At 44.1% G+C, this 11,551-nt stretch overlaps 1 long non-coding RNA gene across 1 annotated transcript; it reads left to right on the top strand.

Annotated features, from left to right (window-relative positions):
- The first annotated feature begins 117 nt into the window (after window positions 1-117).
- On the top strand, window positions 118-9,796 carry LOC136018415 (uncharacterized). Its single transcript, XR_010614406.1, has 2 exons — window positions 118-558; window positions 4,186-9,796. It is a non-coding gene; the product is annotated as an uncharacterized LOC136018415 (long non-coding RNA).
- The last annotated feature ends 1,755 nt before the right edge of the window (window positions 9,797-11,551 follow it).

The following is an 11,551-nucleotide window of genomic DNA, read 5'->3' as shown; positions in this document are numbered from 1 at the left end:
GCGCACGCACCCGCGCGCGCGTCCCCGACAAGCCAATCAGCGCGGCCAGGCGCGGGGGCTGCCGGGAAAGAGCGCTATAAAAGCCGCGGTGCTATTTACGTTGCGCGGGTTTGGCTATGGAGTTATGGTGGCTGTGGTGGGGGCTGCAGCTTGCCCCGGGCGCGGCCCCTGCCCGCCGTGAGGCCCCCTCTGGTGGGTGTCTTGCTGGGGAATGTGTGCCCGTCTCCCTTGCTCATCTTTGGGCTGGGCGAATCTGCGGGGCAGCCACCGGCTTGGAGTTTTCGGTGCTGGGTACCCGGGGGCACCTGGGTCTCACGAGGCTGGGCAAAGCGGCTGTGGTACGGAGCTGGTGTATGAGGGTGTCCTGTTTACTTACAGGCCTTTTCGATGAGCCTGTCTGGGCTGGGAATTGGTTCCCTGTTTTGAGTCAGGCAAGTAAGCTCTGCTGTTAACAGAAGCTGGGCAGAGCTGTTGGAAGAAGCTGAAGAACTGGCAGGGTCAGCCTACACCATGTCTTATTGCCAGGATCTTCTGAGCAGGTCTCTCATGTGCCTGATGGTGAGGATTGTCCTTGTCTGGGGATGCGGAGCCTCCATAGTTGATGCAGTGTGTCCTTTGTGCCCTGTAGGAAGATACGGCTCTATGTGTTGCATTGTTTCCCTGCCTGCCCACCTGAGAAGGTTCAACATGTGGAGCTGGCTTTAGGGGGGCTTGGTCATCACTTTGCTGCAAAGGTGTACAGAGGGGATTGGTGATGGCTGTCTTCTGTAGGTCTCTCAAGGTTCCCTTGCACAGCAGGTACATTAGCTTATAGCTGGCATTTGGGCACAGCTTACTAAATCTGGGTTCCCCTAAGAAGAACAGGGTGCTGTGCCAATTCTGGTGTGTAATCCTGTTAATAACTGTATATTCCCATCCATGTTCCCTCCTCATTTGACAGTATTTGTGTTGCTGGGCAATTTTAGGCTGACCTTTTTATGAACTACTCTCTGGTGTCTGTAGAGGAAGGAGATGCTTAACGGCTGTTAGTAAGCATGTCTCTGAGACTAGCTCATTCTAAGAAGTGTTTCAAGGAATCTGACTTTTTTTTAAATCAAGTGTTCGATGCACACCAATAAATGGCTTTAATGCATACAGGTTGGTCCTGATTCTCAATGGACAGTCAACAGTGTGCAGGTCATGAGGCCCTCTGATACATTGTCCTGTGGGGCTGTGGGTGCACTTCCACTGCTGACACTGTAGGAGCATTGAGACAGAAGTTTGTTTGAAGTCAGTAGTAGCGAAATTACATGTGTGGTTTGGGCATCAGGTAGGTGGGGCTCAAACCAGAAATCAGTTATTCCTAGGTTATAGGTTCTTTTCATAATCTATTTTTTAATTTTTACAGTCTGCTAATGTTCCTTGTGGCCTGCTCTTCTTTTTCATGGCCCACTGGGAAGTTTGGCCTTTGTTTACAGAACATTATCAAGTCTTTGACCACAGTGTAAGTGCACTCCCCTTCCTAGAGTGGTATCTCCTTGCCCAAGGCAGAGAGCTCTTTGGATTTTGCCCAGGGCCCCAGGCATTGCTCTCTCAGGTGAGGGCTGTTCAAGTAGGTATTGTGTTAATCAAAGTGCTTTGGGAGCTGTTTTTTCCAGTTTGGCAAGTAGACAGCTTTTAATGGATTGAGAGCTTTGCTTTTTTTGACAAACACAGTAACCAACAAGCTCTGCTACAGCTATGAGGGTCCTCAGTCTAGCTCTCCGTAAACCACACCTTTTGAAGGGGTCCATAGTGCTGTCTTGCCACATTTTCTTATCTGTCTTGTGTATGTCATTATTTGAAAACAAGTCTTCATCCTGACTTTCATATTACAGCCAGGACCCTGTTAGATGCCAGCTGCCAGGATAAGAAGTAGTAGAAATATGCCGCTCTTCTGACATGGCACATGCAGAATTTGAGTTAAAGCAACATATTCTGAAGGAATTAGTTTGGTCATAAATGCTTCTTTCCCTCCTCCCCCCCCCCCCCCCCCCTTCTTTTTTCCCTAAGATACATATCCATATGGGGGAAGAAGGGTTTCTTAACTGGTAGCTGGGAACAGCTGAAACATCCCAGAATATTTTTTTTACAAATACTTTTATTGCAGAGAAACAGTCTCTCAAGTGTGTTTATAGTTATCAGAAAAAATGGCAACAAAAAATGAGAGGAAATAATAAGAAGCAGTAGCTGATAAGATATGTTCTCGGGGAATTTAATATGGGTTGTATTTTTAGTCAAGCTGTACACTTGAAGAGTAAGCCTTGTTTCTGTGCCAGGAAAGTGAGAGCTTACTTCTCACACCACAGCATGACATAATTTAGCAGAAGTTCTTCCCTAACTTACCCAGCCCAAATGTTTTCTGTTATCTAATTGTATCATTATTTGCCTTTATACCATTGACAGTTTGCAGACATGCTTACCAGCATAATAGGATGGTATGTCAGTGTCATCTTTGCTTTAGCACTTTAAGCTGAGCAGTGTGAAGCATCTGCCTACCCCAGTAAGAATGTACTTGGGTGGTGGTGTGTGTTGTTTAAAATAAATAAAAATCCCCAACAGCTTACCTTTCCAGGATATTTGGAGATACAACTCGTAAAATCAAGAACTTTTGTCTGAACAGAGGCTGCTCAGATTAATAAATGATGAACATTAGCAGGTCAAGCTACTCCAGACATGTGAAGCACCTTTCCAGGTTCCTCATCTATGGCCTAATTAAGCAAATAAAGCAAAACTCTCCCAGTGGTGCCAGTATTAAAAAAAAAAAAAGGGTTAAAGCAACAGAGTCCAAACCAAAAAGATATTTATTTATTTTATTTAGGACATAATTCTTCCTCTCTCCCCAGTCTGCACAGCGTTTAGGCCAAGTGCGGGCCCTGATGAAGTTAGTTTTTGACCTGTCTCACAGATAAAGAAGCCTGAAGGGTGACTTGCCTGTCTGAAGTCCTGAAGGAAGTGGCCACCTTGGAAGCCAGTCGTTTGGCACCCTCCTTCATTGTTGCTGTAGCAATTAACTCAGTTGTATCTCTCTGAAGTGTTGGCTTGCAGATACACCCATGGGTATTGTGTTGATTAGTATGGATGTCACAACAGCCCTAACAAGGGGTAGAGCTCCATTGCTCTGGACGGGATTTTCACAGAACAAGGAATTCCTTTTCCTCAGGGAGAGGGAAATCCAAAGCCTTAGATTTGCAGAAGTGGAGCAGGAGCTCCAAAAAGTTGATGGCCTTTAGTCAAACACAGGCTCCATGGTTGGAGAAATGAAGCCTATGAGCCCCAGCTCAGTGCAGCTAGTGTGTGACGCTAGCACAGGTTTGCTGTGGCAAACACCTTCAAGATAGCTTTGGTAAGGCTTCCCTGGCTTAGGGAACAGTGAGCTGTGCTACAGGACTGCTGGAGGAGAAAGCAGCTCTGTGTTCCTGCTGAGAGAAACCCCTGCACAGAAACCATCTAAGTTCAGAGGAACACAGGCCTTGCAAGAACAGCCTGGGTCTTGAAGCTTGTCCCCTGCCTCCCCACATGCAGCAAGCACTCTTAAAAATCCTACAGCAAAGTGATCAGAATCCTTGTGTTCTGTGTTCCCTGTCCAAGTGTGGGATTCTCCTGGTCTCCTCATGTGAACGTGATTATCTGGATCAAAAGTTAATCTTGCATCCCTATCCAGGAATGCATATCAAGAAGTCTATATGTCTCCCTGGCTGGCTCTTGAGCATGATAGCAATGACCTTTAGGAGCTCATCCCTTAATCCTAGTGTGACCCACCTTCCTCTCTCCCACAAATACAGCATGTGCAGCTCTGAAAACCTTTCTTAATTTTCGCCTTTTTTTTGTTGCAGGTCATTTATTTTTCTGCTCAAGTCTTTTAACTTGCAGCTCAGTTGAAAGCTGCTTTGAAGTTCAATTTGCAATTTAGCTTTTTTCACAACAACATAGCACCTTTGTGCTGGATTTAAGTGCACAGTAGCTAAATATATTAATTATGCCCTTAGACTTAAACTTGGCGTGGGGCACAAAAGGTGTAGTAGAGGCAATGCTACTTACACCCCATGCTGGCTTGTCAGCAAAGGGAATGCATCAGGGATAACATTCTACTGGGACTAAATTTCCATATGTGATTTCAGTCTGTCATTAAATGCTCAGTAAATCCATTGTTTTTCTTACATGCAGAAAGGAACGACTGATGGATACCTCCTCAGTGTGAAACATGTTGTAGCTAAGCAGCAAGGATAGACCTGCCTGTCACCTACGAGAAGAGAACTGCCTTGCTTGAGCAGGACAGTGCTTCTGTTCTGCTCTGCTCCCTTCCTGCCATCTGCTGCTGCTTTCTGGAGAAGACAGATCAAAGGAGGACCAAAGCAAGACACCTGGTATGTGTTTATACAGCTGGAAGAGGAAGAAAGTCCTGGCCATGCCCTGCTGATGGCTCACCCGCATCAGCTGCAGTAGGGCAGGGTGAGAACTGAAGCTTTAGTAGCTCTCAGTGCATTTGGCTGGGGGTCCTGTAGCACCCTGAAACTGTCCTGGAGACTTGCCCTACCTACATGCAAAAAAATGAAAGAAAATTCATAATATCAACTCCCAAGTGACACTGAGACGTATTTTTAGGCTGCTTTTAGTGCTTTCTGACAGAGGAGGGAGCTGTCAGCTCACCACTGAACTGTTCAGCAAGCAGAGGTGCCCACCTAGGAGCTGGTGAAGGTGTCTGGATTGCCCACCAAAGGAAGAGGCTAAGCCTGTCTTGCAGGAGGTGGAAGCTAACTTGCAAGTGCTTAAGTCTTTTGTCTTTAAGTGCATGTATGGGGTGTTTTGTGTCCCTGTACAGTGGAAACCACAATTACTAGGCTGCAGGGACAGTGGGAACAGCAGGCTTGGGAAGCTGCTTGGAGCTGGAACATTTGGCAGTGGGGTGTTGCACACTTTGTTGGTGTAGCAATGCCCTCTTCTGCTACACCAAGAGGCACCTGAAAACTGCAGCCCCGAAAACCTTCCTACTAATGGCTAGAGACAGAGCACTTTCCGCTGTGTCTGGGCAATGCAGGCAGCCCTTTTATCTGGGTTACCTGCCAGGTAGCAGAAATAGGCAAGGCAAAGGCTAGGTTAAATTGGTCTGAGGTTTACTCAAGCCAACTTGGACTAGTCTGAAGTGCAATAACAACCTAATTCCATCTGCTGTTTCTCCTGGTAGAACTTGTCAGTAGCCTTCCTGCCTCAGCCAGTAGCAGTGTGACAAAGTCTTTCTTAATTACAACCCTGAAATAAAAAGAAGTTCTTCATTACGTGTTGGTTTATGGCTGTATCAGTCATCTTCTGTCCAGCTGCTCATGGCAGAGCTCCAAGTGGGCTGAGTCGTGCTGGGTTGGCAGGTATGTGGGGTGGTGATGGTGGTTTGAGTGTGCAGCTGGGCAGAATGTGGCTCTGAGTCAGAGGTTTCTGGTGATGTTGCTAAATACAGTTTGCCACAAAGGTCTTTTTCTACTTCATACTGGAGCTGTCTTTATGCAGTCTTCTGCTTTCAGAAATATGGCTCAGATCCAGTTCCTGCTAGTCATACGCATTCATTCGTTAGCCCCTGGAAAAAGGCAAGTAAGAAAAAGTGGTGACTGTTTTATGCTTGAGGACTGGTTTCCACCACACTTGTCTTCTGAAAAAGATTGAAAGTTGAGGCAGCCTGTCTTCCTATCCAGGATTTTGTGCTTTATTTCTCCAGCCATGTAGATAATCTGTATGTCAGATGACTTCATTTCAAATTGTAGTGAGACAGTGAACCAATGATTTAGGAGCATGCACTGTCTTTGTTGTGGTTCTGATTTTGATGTGTTGCTTAGTGTACAAGAAAGATGGATTGTTACTTGGCTAAGGCTAAATGTGGAGGTAATGCCAAATGCTATATGACACAGAATCTCTTTTCAGCCTCAGTCAGGCCTCTGAATCCTGTTCATCTTTCCCCAAGGTACTGGTGCTAGAAATCAGCAGCCTTTCTTTCCTCTACTTCAGTCAATGCACCAGCTTGGTTTTGAGCTGGTCTGAATTAATGGTAAATCTTGTGTATCTTGTACAGTGGTGACTGACTCACATCAGGTCACTTGATCACTTATTCCAGGAAAATAACACTCAAATTTGGCAGAGAACTGTCCTTGACACTGAAATATTTGCGAATTCAAAACTTTTGCAACTGGCAATTTCTATATGTTTTCCTCTAAAATTGTTCATTTTGAAATGCAGGGATTGCACAAAGATCCTTGCTAGACTCTTCCATTTGAAAAGAGTTTAAAATTAATCACTTAGACCAACAGGACCACTTGTTCAATGCAATTTAGCTCAGACTAATGTAGACTTGCAGAAAAACCTCCCTAAGAAAAATCAAGGCATAAACTTGGGACATAATCTTTCTATTCCATGGTGAGTCTTTTTTAAGAATTTTAGCTTCAGTAACTCAGAAAAGGCTGTATCTATCTGGGAAAAAAAAAATGTATTACTCCAGTGATGGACTTAATGCAATCCTTTTATGTTATTTTTTGAGGGATTTTTTTAGACAAGAGGCAAATGGTGCAGGAACAAATTCTTTAGAGGCATAAGACTTCCTGTTCATATGGGAGGAGCAAGGTTTCACAGCTAAATAGGAAAAAGGCTTGCTTTGAGGCTTCTGAGTTTTGGCATGAGCCCCTGTGGGGTGTGTGTCATGGGCCCTCCCCAGTCTCTGCACAGTGTTGCATTTCTTCACAAAAATGGGACCTTTGCTGATACTGAAGTAAACAGAAAAACACAGGGGATGTGCTTGGAGCAAGGGGTGCAAACTGGATGTCATGTGTGTGGTGAGTGGCTCCGAGTTAACTGCTACCACTGTGTATCTCTGTCATTTCAATATGCTTAGTAAGGTCACATTGCAGGGCTGAAAACCCTCCTGCTCTCTCAGAACTTCAAAGGGACTCTGTTAGGCTCAGATTTGGCTAAACAGAGCCCTTAAATGACAGCAAGGAGAGCAGTTAAATCCCAGAACTGCTGCATAAACTGCTAAAATCTTGGGAAATTGATTTACCTGCAAAAGCCAAGACAAAATCTGCAATGCTGAGTCAAGTGACATCTTGTTATTTGGGACTTTATCTCAACTCCATTTCTGACTTCACAGGTGAGAGCTGCAGTGTCTGAAAAATAACCTGGTTGGAAAAGCTGCCAACTTCCAGCAGAAAATGTGCTTTAGTGGTTCACTAAAATGGAGGGTGAAGCTGTGGCATGCAGAGGAGGGCAGTGCCATTTCTAGTGCTCATTGGTGTTTGGGCTCAGTGCAGGTGTTTCTCACATGTTATCCTCCTGCACAGCAGCAATAAACATTGTAATAAAAAGACAAGACACTGCTCAGTTGTGCCACTCTCTTCCATTTCCTCCCCCATGCTTGTGTTAGGGCTTTGCTCTCAAAATTCAGACGTGGATCACATTTGGCATTATAGCTGAATAAGCTATAGTGTTAAAAGTATTCCTGGGTCTCCCTTTAAATGGTTTCCCTTCTCACTATGGCATACTTGGCATCACTGGGATTGTATTTCTGTGCTCTGTTGCTGCAAAGTTAACCCTGTATCAGTGTCAGCAGTTCAAGCTGTCTTGTCAAGGGAGGAACAGCAGCCACAGGAGCCAGTTTAGGCCTCCTGAACAAATCAGGTCACCTGAGCTTCTATGGGGACACTAATAAATGAGCTTGTCTAGCAGAGCTGCAGTGGTGCGCTTAGACATGGTCCAGTTTGAACTGAAGCCATCACTGCAATGGGAGCGGTGCACCCTGCTCTGCTTGCACATGGGCTGGCCTGACCTGGTTGTAAGCTGGGAGGAACCAGACTGGGCATAAAACTTGGAGATTTGAATGTAGTGGGAAATGTTTTTACCACCTCTGCAACTCAATAACCAGGAGAAGTGCACTCATGGTGGGTGGTAGTGCACCAGTAGGCAGTGACACTTGTAGGAGGAAAGGGGGGGGTCATGCTGATGTGAAATAATGTCAGAAATCACCTGTGCATAATAGCTTTTATTGTGAATGCTGTGTACCCCACAAGATGAGGTACTAGGAAAAGAAAAAATATAAGAGTGTAAATAATCAGGGTTTCTGAAAGTCCTTTCAGATGAGCTCCCTCTTGTCAGATTTACAGCAGCTCCCACAGATGTTGGAAGAGGCTTATGAAGTACTTTTTCAAGATAGTTTTTTTGCCAGGAAGGAGATGAAAATCTTACATGAAAAATGTCTTTTGACTCTAAATTTGGGGTGGTCACTGGAATGTAATTCTTTACACAGCTGCCAGTGAAGTTTTTTTAAAGTGCTGTTTACACATGTGCATGAAAAACAGGAGTGTGCCATGGCTATAAAGAAATTAATTTTCTGCTTTTTAAAGCTAGCAATTAGGGATGGGACAAATGTTCATATTTGCTGTTTATTCTGCAGTCACTCTTGTAAAACTAAAGGACATGCCAACATGAAGGCTCTGTTGGTGTCATTCCGGCAGGGCTGCTTTGTGTTGTCCAATGTCAGCTCCTCTCTGGTTAGAGTGCATTTGTGTAAGGCTCTTAAATTCCTGTTGAAATCCCTGAAGCCTGTTAAGGGATCCCTCATTAAAAGTGCTTGATGACAGTCTAAAGTGTCACTCACTGTAGAGAATGAGTTTATTGACAAGGCTACATTAAACCCAGCAATTTTTGCATGCACAGTTTGCAAACCCAGAGAGACAGCATAGGGTGTTCATGCTTTCCTTGTTTCTGTGTGGATGGAAGAAAAGAACGCTCTGTGTAAGCTGTCTCGTGTTTTCAGCAAGAAAAAGAATCTAAACTTAATCAGGACTTCACATACAATAGAGGAGGTTAAAAAAAGGACAAAAGGCTGGTTTGTAGATGTCTATTCTTCTGTAGCCCAAAGACAATGTAAGATCTTCCTCAGGATAAAGAAGGAAGTACATGATTGCCGCTAAGACAATGAAAATCGAAGGCACACCCCAGGAAGAGAAATTGAGAGAATATTTCAATACACATTTCCCTATAAAGTACCTTTTTCACCAGGAGAAGGTGGGTATAGCCCCATTCTTTGTGTGTGTGATACACTGCAGTAGGAGGTATGAATATCCACAGTGCAGGTAAAGGGAGATATTTCCTTCTGGATCAAACACAGACAACTGTAAGAAGCGTTGCTGCTGATTTGAGGAGAACAGAATATGGCTGCAGAGAAGAGTTCCTTTCTGATCACTGGCCCGTGCCTGGCATCCGGGAGGAATTTACCAGACCTGTTTGGTCATGAGTCAAAAGTTGTGCACCCTAATTCCAAATGACTGGAGCTATAAATGGTTTAACATGATTTTCAGGGGAGTTCAAAGATGAATAATGCATTCCCCCCGACTCATATGTGATCTTTTATTCGCAGAAAATCAAAGCCATGTACAAATATGATTGCTGGCCTTGGGGAGGGGAGTCTGAATGACTGCTTATCATTCACAGAAGCTACCAGAGGTGGTGACATCTGAAAGGACGAGATGAAAGCTCCATCGCAATTTTTTAAACGAAAACAACCTTAATATCTCATTCAATAGCTGATAAGCAGATGTGCAGAATGCTACTCTACTGTTCAGTGCTTCCATAGCAAAAGGAGGACCTCATAGGCTACAGCCTACAAAAGTTTTTCTCCTGTAACTCCAAGAAAGTTGCTTGTAGTATCCATGGAAATTCCCGTGGCAGAAGTCAGTATTAAGACAAAAGCTGGCAAAGTGCCTGGAGTAATCTGTCCAATTCTATGCATTCCTGTTCTAAAATATTGTTGAAATGTAATAGATAAAGAAAAGAAGAATGGGGAGTGATTTGTAAGAACACAGATTTCGTCTATTTTTTTATTTATCCCAGCAAAATGAAACCTGTAATGAGAAGTTTCCACCTGAAGTAATAAAACTCACTGGAGACTGAAGTCAGTATACACACAAGAAAAGATGGGTACACACTAGTTCTAACTAAAAGTGGCTTGAGAACCTTCTACTGACCCACATCCCTCCAAAGGAAGTGTTAGAAAAACTATATAGAGGAGCAAGACGCCTGGTCATCTTAAAGGCAGCACATAGTAAATTTGTTGAAAAATCATAGGATGCCACGTATCAGACTGGAAAGGCCTGGTCTCCAAACTGGAAATTCCTCCATCTCCTACTGCTGTAGGTCTTTGCTGCTCAAGACACTGTGCAGGTATTGCTGAGTGTTTTGTCCATCACTGCAGTCCATTCAGTTTGGTTTGGTGGCTTGAGTTTTGATTTAGCAAGTGGATCCTACACTGTCCAGGTTTGTATGGTTCAGGCCTGGCATCTGAAAAGATGAGAATCTAAACTCAAGGCAGGAGGAAAGGAAGGTTATGTGCCTGCCTGAAAAGTTTATTCCATAACAAAAACTTTGCATTTAATTACAAGACCCTTTTTGCTACTAGATACAGGAATAGTTTGCTATTTAGCATTTGTGGCCTAAATAAACAGCTAACCATAAGACAGATCTGCATATTTTTTAACATTTTTAGATTTGTCTGAAAAGACAAAAATGTCTTCTTATTCTGTAACACTGTGAATTTTTAGTTCCTGTCGCAACAAAGAAACAGAGCAGAAATCAGCAGGAAATTAATTTAAACCTGAGGGCAAAATAATGGGTCAATAGTTAGTCCTTCAGTGTATCTCCTCTTCTGCTTTAGCACCGAATGGTGAAGGGCTGAAGTGCTGCTGGCCTCTTCAGGCTGCTAGTCTTTCACAGGATACCGGGACATGTGTGTTTGCTTGTGTGATCCCTTCCTATTGTCCTGTCCTGGTTTTCCCATCAACAGCAGTTTCATTTGAACAAATGAATATTTTAGAAAATTTATTGATTGGTACAAGAAGTTCTGTAGTGGCAAATATTACAAGTTTATGGTGCCAGTGGTGGGTGTGCGATGTGGCCAAGCAGGTGAGGACAAAAGGGAAACCTCCCAGAAAGCACGAGTTTTACATACTTCTGCCTTGGCTTTTCTCAATGTACTGCTTCATAGTGAAGGTATGAAGCTGCTAAATGAGACCCGGATTTTAGTGGTTAGTGGTACTGGGAAAATGTATGTGTTAAGTATTACATGTGCTGAGTTAAATAACTCCAAGGGTGGAGGAAAGAGAAGTGTGCGATGGCCAGAGCTGGCAGTTAAAGGGCTTCTGAGTTCTCTTCCTCTTTCTGCCAGTGATTCACTGTATGGCTCCAGGCAAGACACGTAACCAAGCTGAAATATTTTCCTCCAGCTGCAAAAGAGCTGTAGTGCCAAATACAAGGAGGGCCTGTGAGATTTAACAGAATTTTACAGAAAGCTGTGAGATCCCTGCAGGAAAGCTGCTACAGAAAGGCAAGTATTACAGTATGTCAAACTACTGTTCATAAATGAGCTCCTTGGCTCCACATCAGAGAAAAGCAGTGCCTGGAACTCCCTCTATGAACAACCCTGATGAAGATGGTTGGGACAGATGGGAAACGGATGTGAAAACACAGCAGGAGAGAGCGGCAAACTCCACCAGCAGCAAACTCC

The sequence above is a fragment of the Lathamus discolor genome, chromosome 7 (assembly GCF_037157495.1).
Source record: "Lathamus discolor isolate bLatDis1 chromosome 7, bLatDis1.hap1, whole genome shotgun sequence".
In the NCBI taxonomy this organism is placed as follows: domain Eukaryota; kingdom Metazoa; phylum Chordata; class Aves; order Psittaciformes; family Psittacidae; genus Lathamus; species Lathamus discolor.
This window is presented reverse-complemented; position numbering and strand designations above follow the sequence as displayed.